The sequence below is a fragment of the Amblyraja radiata genome, chromosome 5 (genome assembly GCF_010909765.2).
Source record: "Amblyraja radiata isolate CabotCenter1 chromosome 5, sAmbRad1.1.pri, whole genome shotgun sequence".
Classification (NCBI taxonomy): Eukaryota; Metazoa; Chordata; class Chondrichthyes; order Rajiformes; family Rajidae; genus Amblyraja; species Amblyraja radiata.
In genome coordinates, this window is record NC_045960.1 from 80,118,862 (window position 1) to 80,135,193 (window position 16,332).

Sequence of the window (16,332 nt, forward strand, 5' to 3'; positions counted from 1 at the left end):
TTCCTCCTGTCACTCTCTCCCCATCTCCTGTCTCACCCTCCCATTCCCTCATCTCCTGTCACTCCCATTACCTCATCTCGTCACTCCCCCTGTACCTCACCTCCTGCCCCACTCCCCCTGTCCCTCACCTGCCCCACTCCCTCACCTCCTGCCCCACTCCCCCTGTCCCACTCCCTCACCTCCTGCCCCACTCCCCCTGTCCCACTCCCTCACCTCCTGCCCCACTCCCCCTGTCCCACTCCCTCACCTCCTGCCCCACTCCCCCAGTCCCTCACCTGTCCCAGCCCCTCACCTCCTGCCCCACTCCCTCACCTCCTGCCCCACTCCCCCTGTCCCTCACCTCCTGCCCCACTCCCTCACCTCCTGCCCCTCACCTCCTGCCCCACTCCCCCTGTCCCACTCCCTCACCTCCTGCCCCACTCCCCCTGTCCCACTCCCTCACCTCCTGCCCCACTCCCTCACCTCCTGCCCCACTCCCCCAGTCCCTCACCTGCCCCACTCCCTCACCTCCTGCCCTACTCCCCCTGTACCTCACCTGCCCCACTCCCCCCCCCAGGCCAATGCCCGTGTCACAGGAGCCAGCCCACACCCTCCCCTCTGCCTGCCCCCCTCCACCACACATCTCCTCCACGACCCCCGGCCAGCCCGGACCCGACACATCACTGCCTGCCCCGGCTCCGAGCTCACTCCCACAGCCCGACCTGCCCTGCCCTTCCCCTTGCCCCATGGACACCTGCCCCCTCACCCGTGGCCCCAGTAGCAGCGCCCAGCGCCCACGGTGCGGAGGGAGGTCTGGTCTGGTCTGGTCTGAGCTCGAGCTGAGCGGCGCCGCTGTCCCTCTGTCCGTTGCCCGCACTGGCGTCTCGCGGCGGCGCGTCCCCGAGACTCAGCTCGAGCCGGGGCCGCGCTGACGTCACCGACACCGCTCCCCAAGGGCGGGAGAGGCAAGTGCGGCCTGCGCACGCGCCAAGTTGACCGCCTCCGGGTTCTCACAGAAGTGGTGTTTGCACAACACGTTCAACCTGGCAATGAATCCGCGCACACAGAGAGAGAGAGAGAGTGGATGCCAATATCAAAACTGAGGCACGTGTAGGAAGGAACTGCAGATGCTGGTTTACACCGAAGATAGACGCAAAATCAAATGCTGGAGCAACTCAGCAGGACAGGCGCAGCATCTCTGGAGAGAATGGTTGACGTTTCGGGTCGCGACCCTTCTTCAGACCAATATTAAAACTGAGGCTTACTGCTAACATAATAATGCAGAACTTTTTGATCCTGCAGATGTTGGGTTATCAACGTTTCTAGCGCCTTTATAAAAATTTCTTTTAGAAAAGACATACTTTATCATTTAAATGCCGTGCAAGAAATACAACCTACTGCCCGATGAAATGCTACAGTATTTCCTGGTTTAGCTGAGAATTTCCCGTTCGCAATGTCCTGAGCAAAGATCCTATGGGATCTTAGGTCCTGAGTGCAGTCGCCTGTAATATGATGACCAACATGTCAGGCGATGGGCTCAACCTGAGGCGATCTGCTCGGCCAATCAAGCAAGAGTCGGCACCTCAATGAAGCACACTTGGATGATTCAATTTGCATGCAATTAACAATGTAGTCATTACGTGGAAACTTCTATTGGCTTGCGGGCAGGTTATGTTTCAAAACAAGAATCAAAGGAGAAAATTTTAAAACACGCATCCTTCCTTGTCTTGTCTTGCCCAATAGTATCAAGGCGAAAGTTCCGAGGAGCTTTGAAATAATTATACATCATATTTTAACTGAATTTATTTCATCTTAATGTTTTTTGATTGTTTCAAAAGTCTATATTCGAAATACTTGAATGATTGGATCAATTCATTGAACTCAGTGTTCGATATAAACATCGCTTGGTTTTATTTTATGTTTGCTTAAACTGAGTGTTCCCATTATAGCAAAAGGAGATCAATCAGCGAGTATGGAGATAGGGGTGATGGAGGACAGGAATTAACTTGCTTTTCTAATGTGGCATTAACACAAGTGAAAGATCGGGCAGCTGTGATTATTTGATGGAACATTACAATTTTGGAAACCTTGAGTGATCAAGGGGGGTGAGATTGAGGGTACTGGATTGGAAACCTATTTGGGAAAATAACAAAAAGCTTATCTTCCAGTGCTACCATAAATGATTTCACGGCCCCATTTTGGACCTTATTTTTCATCCACCTTTTGTCCAACCTATTCTATCTAGCTACCACTGTTCTCCACAGAGCTCCATGCTCTCTCTCTCTCGCTCTGCTGTGTGCTGCCAGTGTCATTGGAATTCCATCTCCCAAACTATAGCCATGGGAATAGATCATTGGTCCTGAGAAAAAGTGACAAGTATACAAATCAGGTATAAATGTAATTGGGCATTTTTATTGCCAGTGTTGTCGTGATAATCGCTAGTGGGTAATTTGTTATGAACTTAGAGCAGGTATTTTACATGGCAGTGAAGAGTAGAAAAACATAGGCTTAATGATTTTTCAGATGTTTACTTGACAGTTTAGTTTCTACACTGACATTGTCCAGCAGGGTATGCTGCCATCTTAATAGATGGGCACTAGCCTATGAGGCAATTCCTCTCCATAGGAATTCCTCTGTTTAGGGTACTAGGGCTCCAATTCTGAGGCATGATATTGTCTCATGAAAAATAAATCTCGGCACTTAAGCTCGTGACAATATCATGATCCATTTCCAGCTGGAACATCTCATCAGCAGCAGCCAATGGAACTTTTTGGCCTGGTGAGAGATAAGTAAACACAATATGCCATCACAGGATGAAGGAAAAAAAATCATACCTGCTTCAAAATATACTGGGCCCAGTATATCTGCAGAATATGCTTGATGTTGTTGGGTACTGGTGTGTATTTCCCTTTGACTGATGAAGAAATGTAGCTGTAGATAGGGAGCTGGTCATGCCTGTTGGACCAAGTGTTCTTGTGTGCAACTTTACTGTCAAAAGCAAGGGTAATTGGGGGGGTTTCATTTGGTTTTGAGAGTCTTAATGACCTTGTTAATGTGGTGATGGGCCGAAAGAGGTTGTTGATGAGACTTTAGATACAGCGCGGGAAACAGGCCCTTTGGCCCACTGAGTCTGTGCTGACCAGCGATCACCCCATACACTAGCACCATCCAACACACCAGTTACAATTTACAATTTGTACCAAAGCCAATTAGCCTTCAAACCTGTACATCTTTGGAGTGTGGGAGGAAACCGGAGCACCCAAAGAAAACACACGAGGTCAACATACCAACTCCATACAGACAGCACCCGTGGTCTGGTGGTGTAAGCCAGCAATTCTACTGCTGTGCCATTGTACTGTCCTTATGGCAATAGAAAGGAGTAAGTGGCATAGAATGTTGTTGTCAAGGACTTTACCAGCCATTGAGAAAGTTATCCACAGCCAAGTCTAAGTGAAAACTGTTGCTGATACCGCTGACAAAGCACAATAGGCCACAATAGAAATGATCCTGTTCATAGCTCCTTAGTAAAATCATAAAGAGCTCCCTTGTCCTTCCTGCCTCCTGGTCCTTTCTTTTGTGGCAACATCCCCAGTTCCATTTCATCATCATTGCTGCCCCCCATTCATCCTCGGCCTCAACACAGCCCCATGACACCACTCATGTCTGTGCCCATGTTAGATTCAAGACAAAGAGCAACTAAAATGCAAAGGCAGCAGATCGCTCTTTACTGACTGAGTGAACTTTGCAGTGGTTCACTATACCAAAGAGGTACCTAGAAAGTAGTAAAGCACCAGGTGTCGTAAAGCATCAGCTCACATATAGACACTAGTCTCCTTAGTTTTGAATGATTTGCATTTTTATGTGCCTTTATTTCCTTTCCAGTCCCAAAGTGCTTCACAACCAGTGAAGTGCAGCAACACATGAAATGCAGTGGGGTTTTTTTTTTAATTGTTTACAACAATCTTCCTTGCATAGCAACAATCTAGACCAGTTAAACTGCTAGCCGAGGGAGAAAAATATTGGTCATAACACTGGGGGTAATCTCCACTTTTTATCATGGGATCTTTTGCACCCGGGATAGATGACAGGAGCAATATTTAACATACAAATGGATAGCTGGAAGGAAGCTTTCCTGCTGGTTAATGTCCCTTTACATTGGTGGTGACCAGCAGAGAGCAAGTGCTCAGACAAAGTACAAGGGAAGAAGTGTAGAACCCACGTTGTCCGGGATATGGAATGCTGATAGTTTATCATACCGTCACGAGTGTGATTTTGTTTGCCAAAATATTGGGGCAGAACAACTCTGGAGAGAATTGTTTACTCTCAAGATTTAGGTGGCAATAATACTTTCACTCTCCCAAGCTTTAAAATAATAATCTTCAAGGTTGTTAACTCCTTTATCAATAAGAATTCCAGTTCAGTTTATGACAGAAGCTAACAAATGATTATTCAAAGAATGTCAAAACCTGAAAAACACAACTACATTTAAAGTTACATTGTACAAAGCCCTGGCTAGACCCGTTTGGGAGTAATTCATTTGGTTTGAGGCACTATATATATTGGGAAGGATCGATCAGGCCAGATCACACTTGACCTGGGCCACAAACCCTTGCCCTTCATTTTCATCTCACAGGATGCAAGTGATCACACAAACCTTTAACCCCCATGCAGCCCTCTCATGCCTTACTCCCCTCAGTGCTGCAACCGTTCCACAGACTGAAGACCACAAGCAACCAGGACCAGTGCCAGAATCAAGATCCTCACACAGGTGCAGTAGATCACCCCGGTGGCCTTACGACAGCTTGTGCAGTATAAAGGCCTATTCATTGATGATCAGAGATATTGAGGAACTGTTTCAAAGATTCCCAACACACGACAGCAAAGGAGCAGGCCCTTTGTCCCACAATGTCTATGCTGAGCATGATGCCTGCACATGATCCATATCCCTCCATATTCACGTGCCTATCTAAATTGTCTCTCAAGTGCCAATGTCATATTTAACTCTTCCACCACCACTGAGAGTGTGTTCCATGCTCCCACTCTGTGTAAAAAGACATGCCCCTTTAAACATTGCCCTTCTCACCTGAAAGCTAAGCCCTCCAGCATTTGATTTATCCATCCTGGGAAATATTCTGACTGTCTACCCTATCTATATTTCTCATAATTTTATGCACTTCCATCAGGTCTACCCTCAGATTGACACTAGAAAAAAACAATCCAAGTTTGTCAAAGCTCATACCCTCAAATCCATGCAGCATTCTGGTAAACTTCTTCTGTGGCCTCTCCAATGCCTTCACATACTTCTTGTAATGGGATAACAGAATTGCACACAATACTCCAAATATGGCCTACTCAAAGTCCTGTAAACTTATCACATAATGTCCTGACCCATACTTAACTGACCAGTGAAGCCAAGCATCCCATATACATTCTTTAACACTCCATCTACCTGTGTTGTCATTTGCATGGGGTTACAGTATGGGCTAGGACTCAATTTATCCCTCTGTACAGCAAAGCTGTCAAGGTCTTGCCATTAATTGTATATTTTCACTTTACATTTGACCTCCCAAAGTCCAAAAAGTCACATTTGCTCAGGTTAAACTCCATCTGCCATTTCACCACCCATTTCTTTACCTGATCTATGTTCTGCTGTGTACTTCGGACTACCTTGCTTACTGTCCACAACCACCAATTCTAGTGTAATCTGCAAACTTATCGATCAACCCGTGTACATTAAGGTCCGGATCATTATAATTATTTATATATATATATATATATATATATATTATTATTTTTCCAAGCAAACCCTTCCCCCCACCCCATGCTACCATGTTGTCCCTTTCCTCACTGGTCCCATCTGCCAATCATCCCTTCTTCATATAGTTCCTCTGAGTTTTAGTTTAGTTTAGAGACACAATGCAGAAACAAGCCCCTTCAGCCCACAGTCTGCGCCAACCAGCGATCCCCATACACCAACACCATCCTACACACACTAGGAACAATTTACAATTTTACCAAGCCAATTAGCCTACAAACCTGTACGCCTTGAGTGTGGGAGGAAACAGGAAGACCCGGAGAAAACCCACATAGGTCACGAGGAAAAGGTCCAAACTCCATACAGATAGCACCCATAGTCAGGAATGAATCCAGGTCCCTGGCGCTGTATTGCAGCAGTCTTCATTCCATGTAGCAGTTCTCAATTCCATGTAGCAGTCTTGATTTGTGTATGATGTTGTGGGAATTACAGGGACATGGCTGCAAGTGGGCCAGGGCTGGGAACTGAATATTCAAGGGTATACCTCCTATCGAAAAGGCAGACAGATGGGCAGAGGGGGTGGGGTAGCTGTGTTGGTGAGGAATGAAATTCAGTCCCTTGCAAGGGGTGACATTGAAACAGGAGATGTGAAGTCAGTATGGATAGAACTAAGGAATTGTAAGGGTAAAAAGACCCAAGTGGGACTTAAGAATTAGGAGTTAAAATTGGCATGTAGTAAAAGTAATGCTACGGTTGTTATGGGAGATTTCAACATGCAGGTAGACTGGGAAAATCAGGTTGGTACTGGACCCCAAGAAAGGGAGCTTGTGGAGTGCATCCGTGATGGATTCTTAGAACAGCTTCTGTTGGAGCCTACCAGAGTGAAGGCAATGGTGGATTTAGATTTTAACCAGATTTGATAAAGGAACTTGAGGTTAATGAGTAATTAGGGGGTAGTGACCATAATATGGTCAAATTTAATCTACAATTGGAGAGGGAGAAGGGTAGATCGGAGATGTCAGTGTTACAGTTGAATAAAGGTGACTATGGAGCCATGAGGGAGGAGCTGGCCAAAGTTGACTGGCAAGATACCCTAGCAGGGATGACAGTGGAACAACAATGGCAGGTCTTCCTGGGAATAATACAGAGGGTGCAGGATCAGTTCATTCCAAAGAGGAAGAAAAATTCCAAGGGGAGTAAGGGGCGACCGTGGCTGATAAGGGATGTCAGGGACAGTATAAAAATAAAAGAGAAGTACAGCGTAGCAATGATGAGCGGGAAGCAAGAGGATTGGCTAATGTTTAAAGAAGCAACAGAAGATAACTAAAAAGGCGATACGGGGAGAAAAGATGAGGTACGAAGGTAAGCTAACCAATGATATAAAGGAGGATAGTAATAGCTTTATTAGGTATGTGAAGAGGAAAAAATTAGTTAAGACCAAAGTTGGACCCTTGAAGACTGAACATTTTGAATTTAGTATGGGGAACAAGGAATTGGCAGATGAGTTGAAAAGGTACTTTGGATCTGTCTTCACTAAGGAGGACACAAACAATCTTCCTGATATAGTAGTGGCCAGAGGATCTGGGGTGATCGAATAACTGAAGGAAATCCAAATTAGGCAGGAAATGCTGTTGGGGAGACTGATGGGACTGAAGGCTGATAAATCCCCAGTCCCAGATAGTCTGCATCCCAGGGTACTTAAGGAGGTGGCTCTAGAAATCGTGGACGCATTGGTGATAATTTTTCAATGTTCTTTAGATTCAGGATCAGTTCCTGTGGACTGGAGGGTAACTAATGTTATCCCACTTTTTAAGAAAGGTGGGAGAGAGAAAACAGGGAATTAAAGGCCAGTTAGCCTCACATTGGTGGCGGGGAAGATGCTGGAGTCAATTATAAAAGATGAAATGGTGGCACATTTGGATTGCAGTAACAGGATCGATCCGGGTCAGCATGGATTTATGAAGGGGAAATCATGCTCGACTAATCTTCTGAATTTGAGGATGTAACTAGGAAAATGGACAAGTGAGATGGCAAGGGACACTACAGTGGATGTAATGAACCTGGGCTTTCAGAAAGCATTTGATAAGGTCGACATAGGAGATTAGTGGGCAAGGCTCGGTGCTGGGACCGCAGCTATTTACAATATACATCAGTGATTTAGATGAAGGGATTCAAAGTAACATTAGCAAATTTGCAGATGACACAAAGCTGGGTGGAAGTGTGAACTGTGAGGAGGATGCTATGAGAATGCAGGGTGACTCGGACAGGTTGGGTGAGTGGGCAGATACAGTTTAATGTGGATAAATGGGAGGTTATCCACTTTGGTAGCAAAAACAGGGAGACAGATTACTACATGGTGTCTAGTTGGGAAAAAAAGAAGTACAACGGGATCTGGTGGTCCTTGTTCATCAGTCAATGAAAGTAAGCATGCAAGTACAGCAGGCAGTGAAGAAAGCTAATGGCATGTTGGCCTTTATAACAAGAAGTCTTGAGTATAGGAGCAAATAGGTCCTTCTGCAGTTGTACAGGCCCCTAGTGGGACCACACCTGGAGTATTGTGTGCAATTTTGCTCCCCTAATTTGAGGAAGGACATTCTTGCTATTGAGGGAGTGCAGCAAGGTTAATTCCCGGGGTGGCGGGACTGTCATATGCTGAGAAAATGGAGCGCTGGGCTTGTATACTCTGGAGTTTAGAAGGATGAGAGGGTATCTTATTGAAACATATAACATTATTAAGGGTTTGGAAATGCCAGAGGCAGGAAACATGTTCTCGATGTTGGGGTAGTCCAGAACCAGGGACCACAGTTTAAGAATAAGGGGTAAGCTATTGAGAAATGAGACGAGGAAACACTTTTTCTCACAGAGAGTTGTGAGTCTGTGGAATTCTCTGCCTCAGAGGGTGGTGGAGGCCGGTTCTCTGGATACTTTCAAGAGAGAGCTAGATAGGGCTCTTAAAGATAGCGGAGTCAGGGGATATGGGGAGAAGGCAGGAACGGGGTACTGATTGGGGATGATCAGCCATGATCACATTGAATGGCGGTGCTGGCTCGAAGGGTCGAATGGCCTACTCCTGCACCTATTGTCTATTGATTTCAGATTGCAACAACAACTGCGCCACCATGCTGCCCTTTCTCCTTACTGATCGGATTCGAGAAGCTGCAGCCCTTTGTTGTCTCCATTTATCACGTCCCAGCCTCTACCCTCCCTTCCCCACCACCAATTTCCACCTGCTCCTAACCGGGGTTCCACCTATTGCTTGGCAGCTCTTGCCTCACCCCTCCATCTCGCCTTCCCATTTTGGCCATCTCCCCTCTACACTCCTAATTGAGGATCATGACACAGAGTGTCAACCATCCCTCTGCCTCTACAGATGCTGTCTAATCCCCAGAGTTCCTCCATCTGTTTATTTTTGCCAACAAAACGTTAGCTCATCTCATCCCCTTTCAATGATGATCAGTGACTCAAATGAATGGGATCACAGCAGACGTGCCAGCTGCAGCTGACATAAAGCAAGGGCTGGATATGAAGCTAATCCAAGCCTTCGGCTAACTACATGCCTAAATTTGTCTGTATTCAGTCCATAGTGAAGCAGGTAAAACTTAAAAGATCACGATAAAAATAGAAATTACTTTTTTCACAACAGATGACTAAACACCTTCACCAAAAAAAATGCTGATTGCAAGGTAATATGAATTGGTAATACTAACTAATTTTTCTCAAACAAATACATAACACGGTCTGAAATCAAGACAAATATATGGAATTAAGAAAGAATGAAGGCTGTGGTTTCAGGAATGGAAAAATGACCCTGTTCCTATGTTAACATGCCAACTTACTGAACAGAAATTTACTTCAATGATACATTGTGAAAATGGCAAATGTCTACTTTGTTAACATTCTTCTTCATTTCACTTATGAAATCCATACATTTACTCTGCAGAGCCTCTAGCTATCAAAACTAAACGAATAATCGCAGTCAATAGAGATACAGACCAATTTGTTGCTCCACCTTTGGAAAGAACCAAAATCGTCTGGGGTGGTCCGGTATTTCACAGAGTATTTCAACTGGGGAATAATTCCCATGATGTCTTCTTCCTTCCCACATTTGAGCTAGAGTTTCTTAATATTGATGAAAGCATGAATGTACAGAACCATACTGCTATTGCGAGCCTGTTGCACATTCTAATGAGTGTCGGCTTTTGACATACAAGCTTATGTATGCTAATACATGATTGTGGTCGACTAAGCTATTCAGTGAGAGCTTCACACTAAGTAAATTCTAGTAGCTGCACCGTCAAAACTCTTCTCACACCACTGACTGCTATGATACAAATGTAACCAGAATTTTCAAATCAATTGTGAGCCAAATAATTCTGCACTGGCAGATTATACCATGCCATTGTTTTATAAATACTATTGGTTGCAGAGCACTGAAGTTAAAGCTGTGATTGCAATTTAACAGCAATTTTGGTTGTGGAGTGTTTCACGTTTCAATAAGACAAAAACTATTGTACAAAGGCCAAGCATCTTGAGACCAAGTATTCTGGATACAAGTCTCAACACTGAAGATGTTCATGGAGAGAATAATAACTAATGGGGCATTTCATGTTCTCCCTTGCTGCCGGGTTACAGTTTATACAAGTATTTTGCATATTTATCCTGCTTTCAATCGTTTTGGGACATCTATAACTTTAAAACTCTCATCTTGTATATTTGTGTGTATGTGTGTGTATATATATGTGTGTGTCTTTATATTTTCGCAAAAACACTATGCAGTAACAATAAGATTTTTACATATTCTGACACATTTTTCCCCTCTAAACAGTGATCAGCTTCACTTAAAACTTTATGCTTTATTTCACGACTTGCTGCTGATTAAAGTTTTAAAAAAAAACTTTTAAAATGACCAGCTTCCACTGATGACGTCACAATGAGGTGGGCGGGCACGATGGCTCGGCTCGGAGACCATTTCACACACAGATTATTCCACGAGATTCAAGTGACGTTGGGGGAGGGCCGCATTTCCAGAACATTCCTCAAACGCTTTACCACCTCCCAAACGGTTGACCTGTTTCATTCTCATTGCTTGATGCTTCATTCTGACTTCGCCATCTTTAAAGATATGACGTCACAATGAAGTGTGCGGGCACCATGGCTCAGGTCGCTGCGGCAGGGAATGGGAGTGAGGAGGGAGATGGGGTGCGGTCTCTACCCCCCCCCCCCCCTCTCTGCCCCTCTCCCTCCCTGTATCCTCCCTCTCTACTCCCCTCCCTCTCTATCTACCTCCTCTCCCTCCCTACCCCTCCCTCTCTATCTACCCCCTCCCTCTCCACCCCCTCCCCCTCCACCCCCCCTTCCTCTGTAGGGAGTGGTGAGTATTGGGACCTGTGGGTGAGTGGTGCAGTATAGTAAGGTTGTTCCAATTTGCAAAGGGTTGGTATCCCTTTGTCGTCACTAGGCAACTCGTGTTTTTCACTCTAGTCAGAGAATGGACACTGGGCAGCCAGGTTGTGGAGGAAGGTGGGGTTGTGGATATGATGTGTGCGCAGCCCCAAAACTGATTCTGTTGATGAAAAACAAGGCATGGCTAATTAATTCACAGTGGCCGAGGCACACAACATTTTGTGAGGTGGATAGCCAAAGATAGAGACAGTGGAAGAAATGCTCGCTCTCTCTCGATAACTGGAAAAATGTGCCAATTGGGGCTGCTGTATTTGTCATAGGTGTGGCCGTCCTCCTGCTCCTCAGCCTTGCTGATCACTCGGGCCATCTTCCAGTTCATCTGGGAATCCAAAGATGGACTGCCCTGTGCCAGTGAGATCACACTGTCCCATGCCAACAATAGTATAAATTGGAACCACCCTCCTTGACCACATCTGTTGCCAGCCCCAATATGTCCTGGTCTTTTCTTGCTTCCAGTTCTTTCTCCCCACAATCAGTTTGAAGAGGGTTCTGACACGAAACGTCACCTAGCCCTGCTCTCTGGAATTGCTGCATGACCCGCTGAATTACTCCAACATTGGGAGTCTATAAGTGGTAAGATCATTTGAATTGAGCCACTTACATCTCAATTCTCCATAATTTTGCAGACTTACTGTGCCCTCCTTAATGTTTGGAACAAAGACCCATAATTTATTTATTTGCCTCTGTACACCACAATTTGAGATTTGTAATAGAAAAAAAAATAATCACATGTGGTTAAAGTGCACATTGTCAGATTTTAATAAAGGCCATTTTTATGCATTTTGGTTTCACCATGTAGAAATTATAGCAGTTTATCCATAGTCCCTTCCCCCCCCCCCCCCCCCCCCCATTTTCAGGGCACCATAATGTTTGGGACACATCAATGTAAAGTAAATGAAAGTAGTCATGTTTAGTATTTTGTTGTATATCCTTTGCATAGAGTCTGCGATTCATGGACATCAACAGTTGCTGGGTGTCTTCTCTGGTGATGCTCTGCCAGACCTCTATTGCAGTCAGCAGCATCACAGCACCGCCACTCCGGAAGTGGCGGCGCTGTGATACAGCTGCGGCTCGCCTGCAGTCTGTCTGTTTTTACTTTTTATGTTGTTTTTTTTTTGTCTAGTTTAGTACATTTTTTGGTTATTAGGTGGTGTTATGTGTGTGGGGGGAGGGTGAAACAGAGCTTTCTGTCTCTCCCTTCGGGGGAATGCGACTTTTTGTCGTATTCCCCTTCTCTTCCCCCGTCTGCGCTGAGGCCTAATGGCGGAGCTGGCGGCCTCCAACCTGCGACCGACCTCGAGGGTCCGGAGGTAGAGCCAGCCAGGACTCACCAACGCGAGGCTGGCCGTCTTCGAGCTGTGGCGACGTCTGGGTAGCGGCACGACTCGGCGCTCCGGTGAGGGCGGACGGTGCGGGGCTGAGACACTCCCGTGCGGCCGGCACGGCTACTGGCTGGAAGGCGCTCCCGTGTGAGCAGCCTGGTGCGGGGCTGAGACGCTGCCGTGCGGGCGGACCGGCTCCCGGCTGGAAGGTGCTTCCGTGGGGGCAGCCCGGTGCGGGGCTGAGACGCTGCCTTGTGGGCGGCCCGGTGCGGAGCGGAGACGGTGCTACGGCGGCTGAGGCGGCGGCGACCTGGATCCGGGGCTCGGCCGCGGGCCGGTGGAGGACAATGTCAGGAGCTCGCAGGTCACAGGCTGGTGCCTGTTTTCCGGAGCACCCGTTGCAACAGCGCGGGCAGCTTTGACCACCCCCCGGGCCGCGGAGCTTGAACCGGCCCGTTCGCGGAGCTCGGTTGAGCCGCGGGACTGACTTACCATCGCCCGGTGGGGTATCGCCTCGGCGCAGAGGGAGAAGAGGAGGGAAGAGACAGTAACTCTAAGACTTTTGCCTCCATCACAGTGAGGAGGTGTTTGGTGAACTCACTGTGGTGGATGTTAATTTGTGTTTATTGTGTTTTGTTATTATTACATGTATGGCTGCAGGCAACAGCATTTCGTTCAGACCGAAAGGTCTGAATGACAAATAAAGGATTCAATTCAATTCAATTCAATTCAATTATGCTTGTTTTGGGGACTAGTCCCCTTCAGTTTTCTCTTCAGCCTATAAAATGCATGCTCAATTGGGTTCAGACCAGGTGATTGACTTGGCCACTCAAGAATTGACCATTTTTTAGCTTTGAAAAACTCCTTTGTTGCTTTAGTAGTATGTTTGGGATTGTCTTGCTGTAGAATGAAGTGCCGGCCAATGAGTTTTGAGGCATTTGTTTGAACTTGAGCAAATAAGATGTGTCGATAGACTTCAGAATTCATTATGCTACTACCATCAGCAGTTGTATCATCAATGAAGTTAAGCGAGCCAGAAGCTTCAGCAGCCATACATGCCCAAGCCATAAGACCCCCACCACTGTGTTTCACAGATGAGGTGGTATGTTTTGGATCTTGGGCAGTTTCTTCTCTCCTCCATACTTTGCTCTTGCCATCACTCTGATATAAGTTAATATTCATCTCATCTGTCCACAAGCCATTTTTCCAGAACTGTGGTTGGTCTTCTAAGTACTTCTTGGCAAACTGTAACAGGGCCATCCTATTTTTGAAGCTAACCAGTGCATTGCATCTTGCAGTGTAGTCTCTGTATTTTTGTTCATGAAGTCTTCTGCGGACAGTGGTCATTGACAAATCTACACCCAAATCCTGAAGAGTGTTTTTGATCTGTCGGTCTGCCTGCCAGTCCCTTTGCGATTAGTAAGCTCACCAGTGCTCTCTTTCTCCTTAATTATGTTCCAATCAGTTGATTTTGGCAAGCCTAAGGTTTGGCTGATGTCTCTAACAGTTGTATTCTTGTTTCTCAGCCTCATAATGGCTTCGTTGACTTTCATTGGCACAACTTTGGCCCTCATGTTGATAAACAGCAATAAAAGTTTCCAAAGGTGATGGAAAGACTGGAGGAAAGACTAGGTGCTGAGAGCTCTCTTATAACTGCATTAAGGATGCAATTAAACACACCTGAGCAATTACAAACACATGTGAAGCCATGTGCCCCAAACATTATGGTGCCCTGAAAAGGGGGGGGGACTAAATATAAACACAGCTGTAATTTCTACATGGTGAAACCAAAATGTATAAAAATGCCCTTTAATAAAATCTGACAATATGCACTTTAATCACATGTGATTTTTTTAAATTACAAATCTCAAATTGTGGAGTACAGAGGCAAATAAATAAATGACAGGTCTTTGTCCCAAATATTATGGAGGGCAGAATTATGGTTAAGATGAACATCATAGGAGTAGACAGGCAGATTTTGGTTTTGTGTAGGAAAGAACTGCAGATGCTTTCCTTCTCTCCAGAGATGCTGCTTGTCCGCTGAGTTACTCCAGCATTTTGTCTACCCCAGATCTTGGTTTCGTTCACCTCAAGAAATTAGATCACAATAAACTGCATTTTACTGTGCTCAGTGATTACATTTATTTAACCCAGAGGAGAATGTGAATGTACTATTTCCAGGTCATATTCACCTTACTGTCAATGAGATTAGGCATCTCCATTTGGATATACATTGTGTGTACAGAACACTCCTCAGGACATCAATCTTCGTGCAACATTATTTTCCATAATTTCCAGTTTAAAATTAAATAAAGTCAACATGGCTTAGTGTGTGGGAGATAGTGTCCCACAAATTTCATTCAGCTTTATAAAAGAAATAACAAAGAAAGTTGATGAGGACAGGGCCTTAGATGGGTCTAAATAGACCAGCAAGGCCTTTGATAAGGTTCCGTGTGATAATCTGCTTCGAAAGGTAGATTGCATGGGATCCAGGGAGAGTGAGCTAACTGGATACAGAATGGGCTTCATGGTAGGAAGCAGATTGTGGTGGTGAAAGATTGCTTATCACAGAGGAACCCTGTGACAAATGGTGTGCCTCAGGGATTGGCACTGGAACCAATATTGTTTGTCATCTATATCAACAATTTGGACAAGAAGGTACAAGGTATGATTAGTAGACTTGCAGATGTCACAAAAATTGGGGGCATAAAACAGTGAATAACTTTATGAAGAATTACAGTGGGATCTTAATCAGTTGAATAAGAGGTCCGATTAATCGCAAATTTAGCTTAATTTAGTTAAGTGTGAGGTGTTGTATTCACAGGACCCAAACAATGAATGGTAGGGCCCTTGGGAGTGTCATAGAGCAGAGAGATCTTGGAGTACAAATACATTGTTCCCTGAAAGCGGCATAAAATGTAGATAGGGTGGTGAAGACGAATTTTGGCACGCTGGCCTTCATCAGTCAAGGGTATACAAGTGTGGATATTATGTTACAGTTATACAAGATTTTGGCGAGGCCACCTGAGGAGTAATGAGTTCCGTTTTGGTCACCATGCAATAGGAAAGCTGCCAGTAGAAAAAAAAGTGAAGAGAAAATTTACAAGGATATTGCCAGGACACGAGAACCTGACCTTTAGGGAGAGATGGGCAGGCTGGGACTTTATTCCTTGGAGCGTGGAGGCAGAGTGGTGACCGTATAGAGGTATATAAATTCACATGGGGAATAGATCTTTTTCCTAAAATATGGGAATCAAGACGAGGAGGACATAGGTATTGGGCGAGACGGGAATGATTTGTTAGGAAGCCAAGAGGCAACTTTTTCACACCATCGATGGGATTATCTGAACAGAGCTGCCAGACAAAGTAATTGAGGCAGGTTCAATACTAACATTTAATAAACATTTGGACAGGTAGATGGGTTTGGAAAGTTTTAGAGGAATATGGACCAAACACAGGCAAATGGACTAGCTTAGATTGAGCACCTTGGTAGCATGGACAATTTGGGCCAAAAGGTCTGTTTTCATGCTGTATAACTATCACTGGTCCAAGTAACATTGATCGTGCAGCAGTCAATTGCCCAGCAGATCTCTATGGTGCAGTTTAATCTGTTAACAATGATATTTGGAGGGCCACTCCCATTGAAACTTTAAACTACGGTGTGCTGACGCAGATCTCTTTGGAGGATATTTTCAAAGGCTGAAAAATATTTCTATTCACAATAGCCACTTGAATTGACTTCAGCTGAGAATTTGACACGTGTAAACTATTTCTGGGTGACTCCAGGGGCGGCACTTGAAGAGAGTGCTTCAG

The 16,332-nt window shown here is 45.4% G+C and overlaps 1 protein-coding gene across 7 annotated transcripts in view; it reads right to left on the reverse strand.

Moving 5' to 3' along the window:
* lpin1 (lipin 1) overlaps positions 1-16,332 on the reverse strand; it is a 121,217-nt gene that overhangs the window by 85,619 nt on the left and 19,266 nt on the right. Inside the window, exon 1 of one of the 7 annotated variants that reach the window (XM_033021579.1) lies at positions 1,374-1,469. The exons of 4 other annotated variants lie outside the window; for them this stretch is intronic. The gene's annotated coding sequence lies outside the window, so the exon portion shown is untranslated. Of the gene's footprint in view, positions 1-745; positions 910-1,373; positions 1,470-16,332 lie in introns of those variants that run through there. 2 more of the 7 variants (XM_033021582.1, XM_033021578.1) reach the window with 2 other exon arrangements.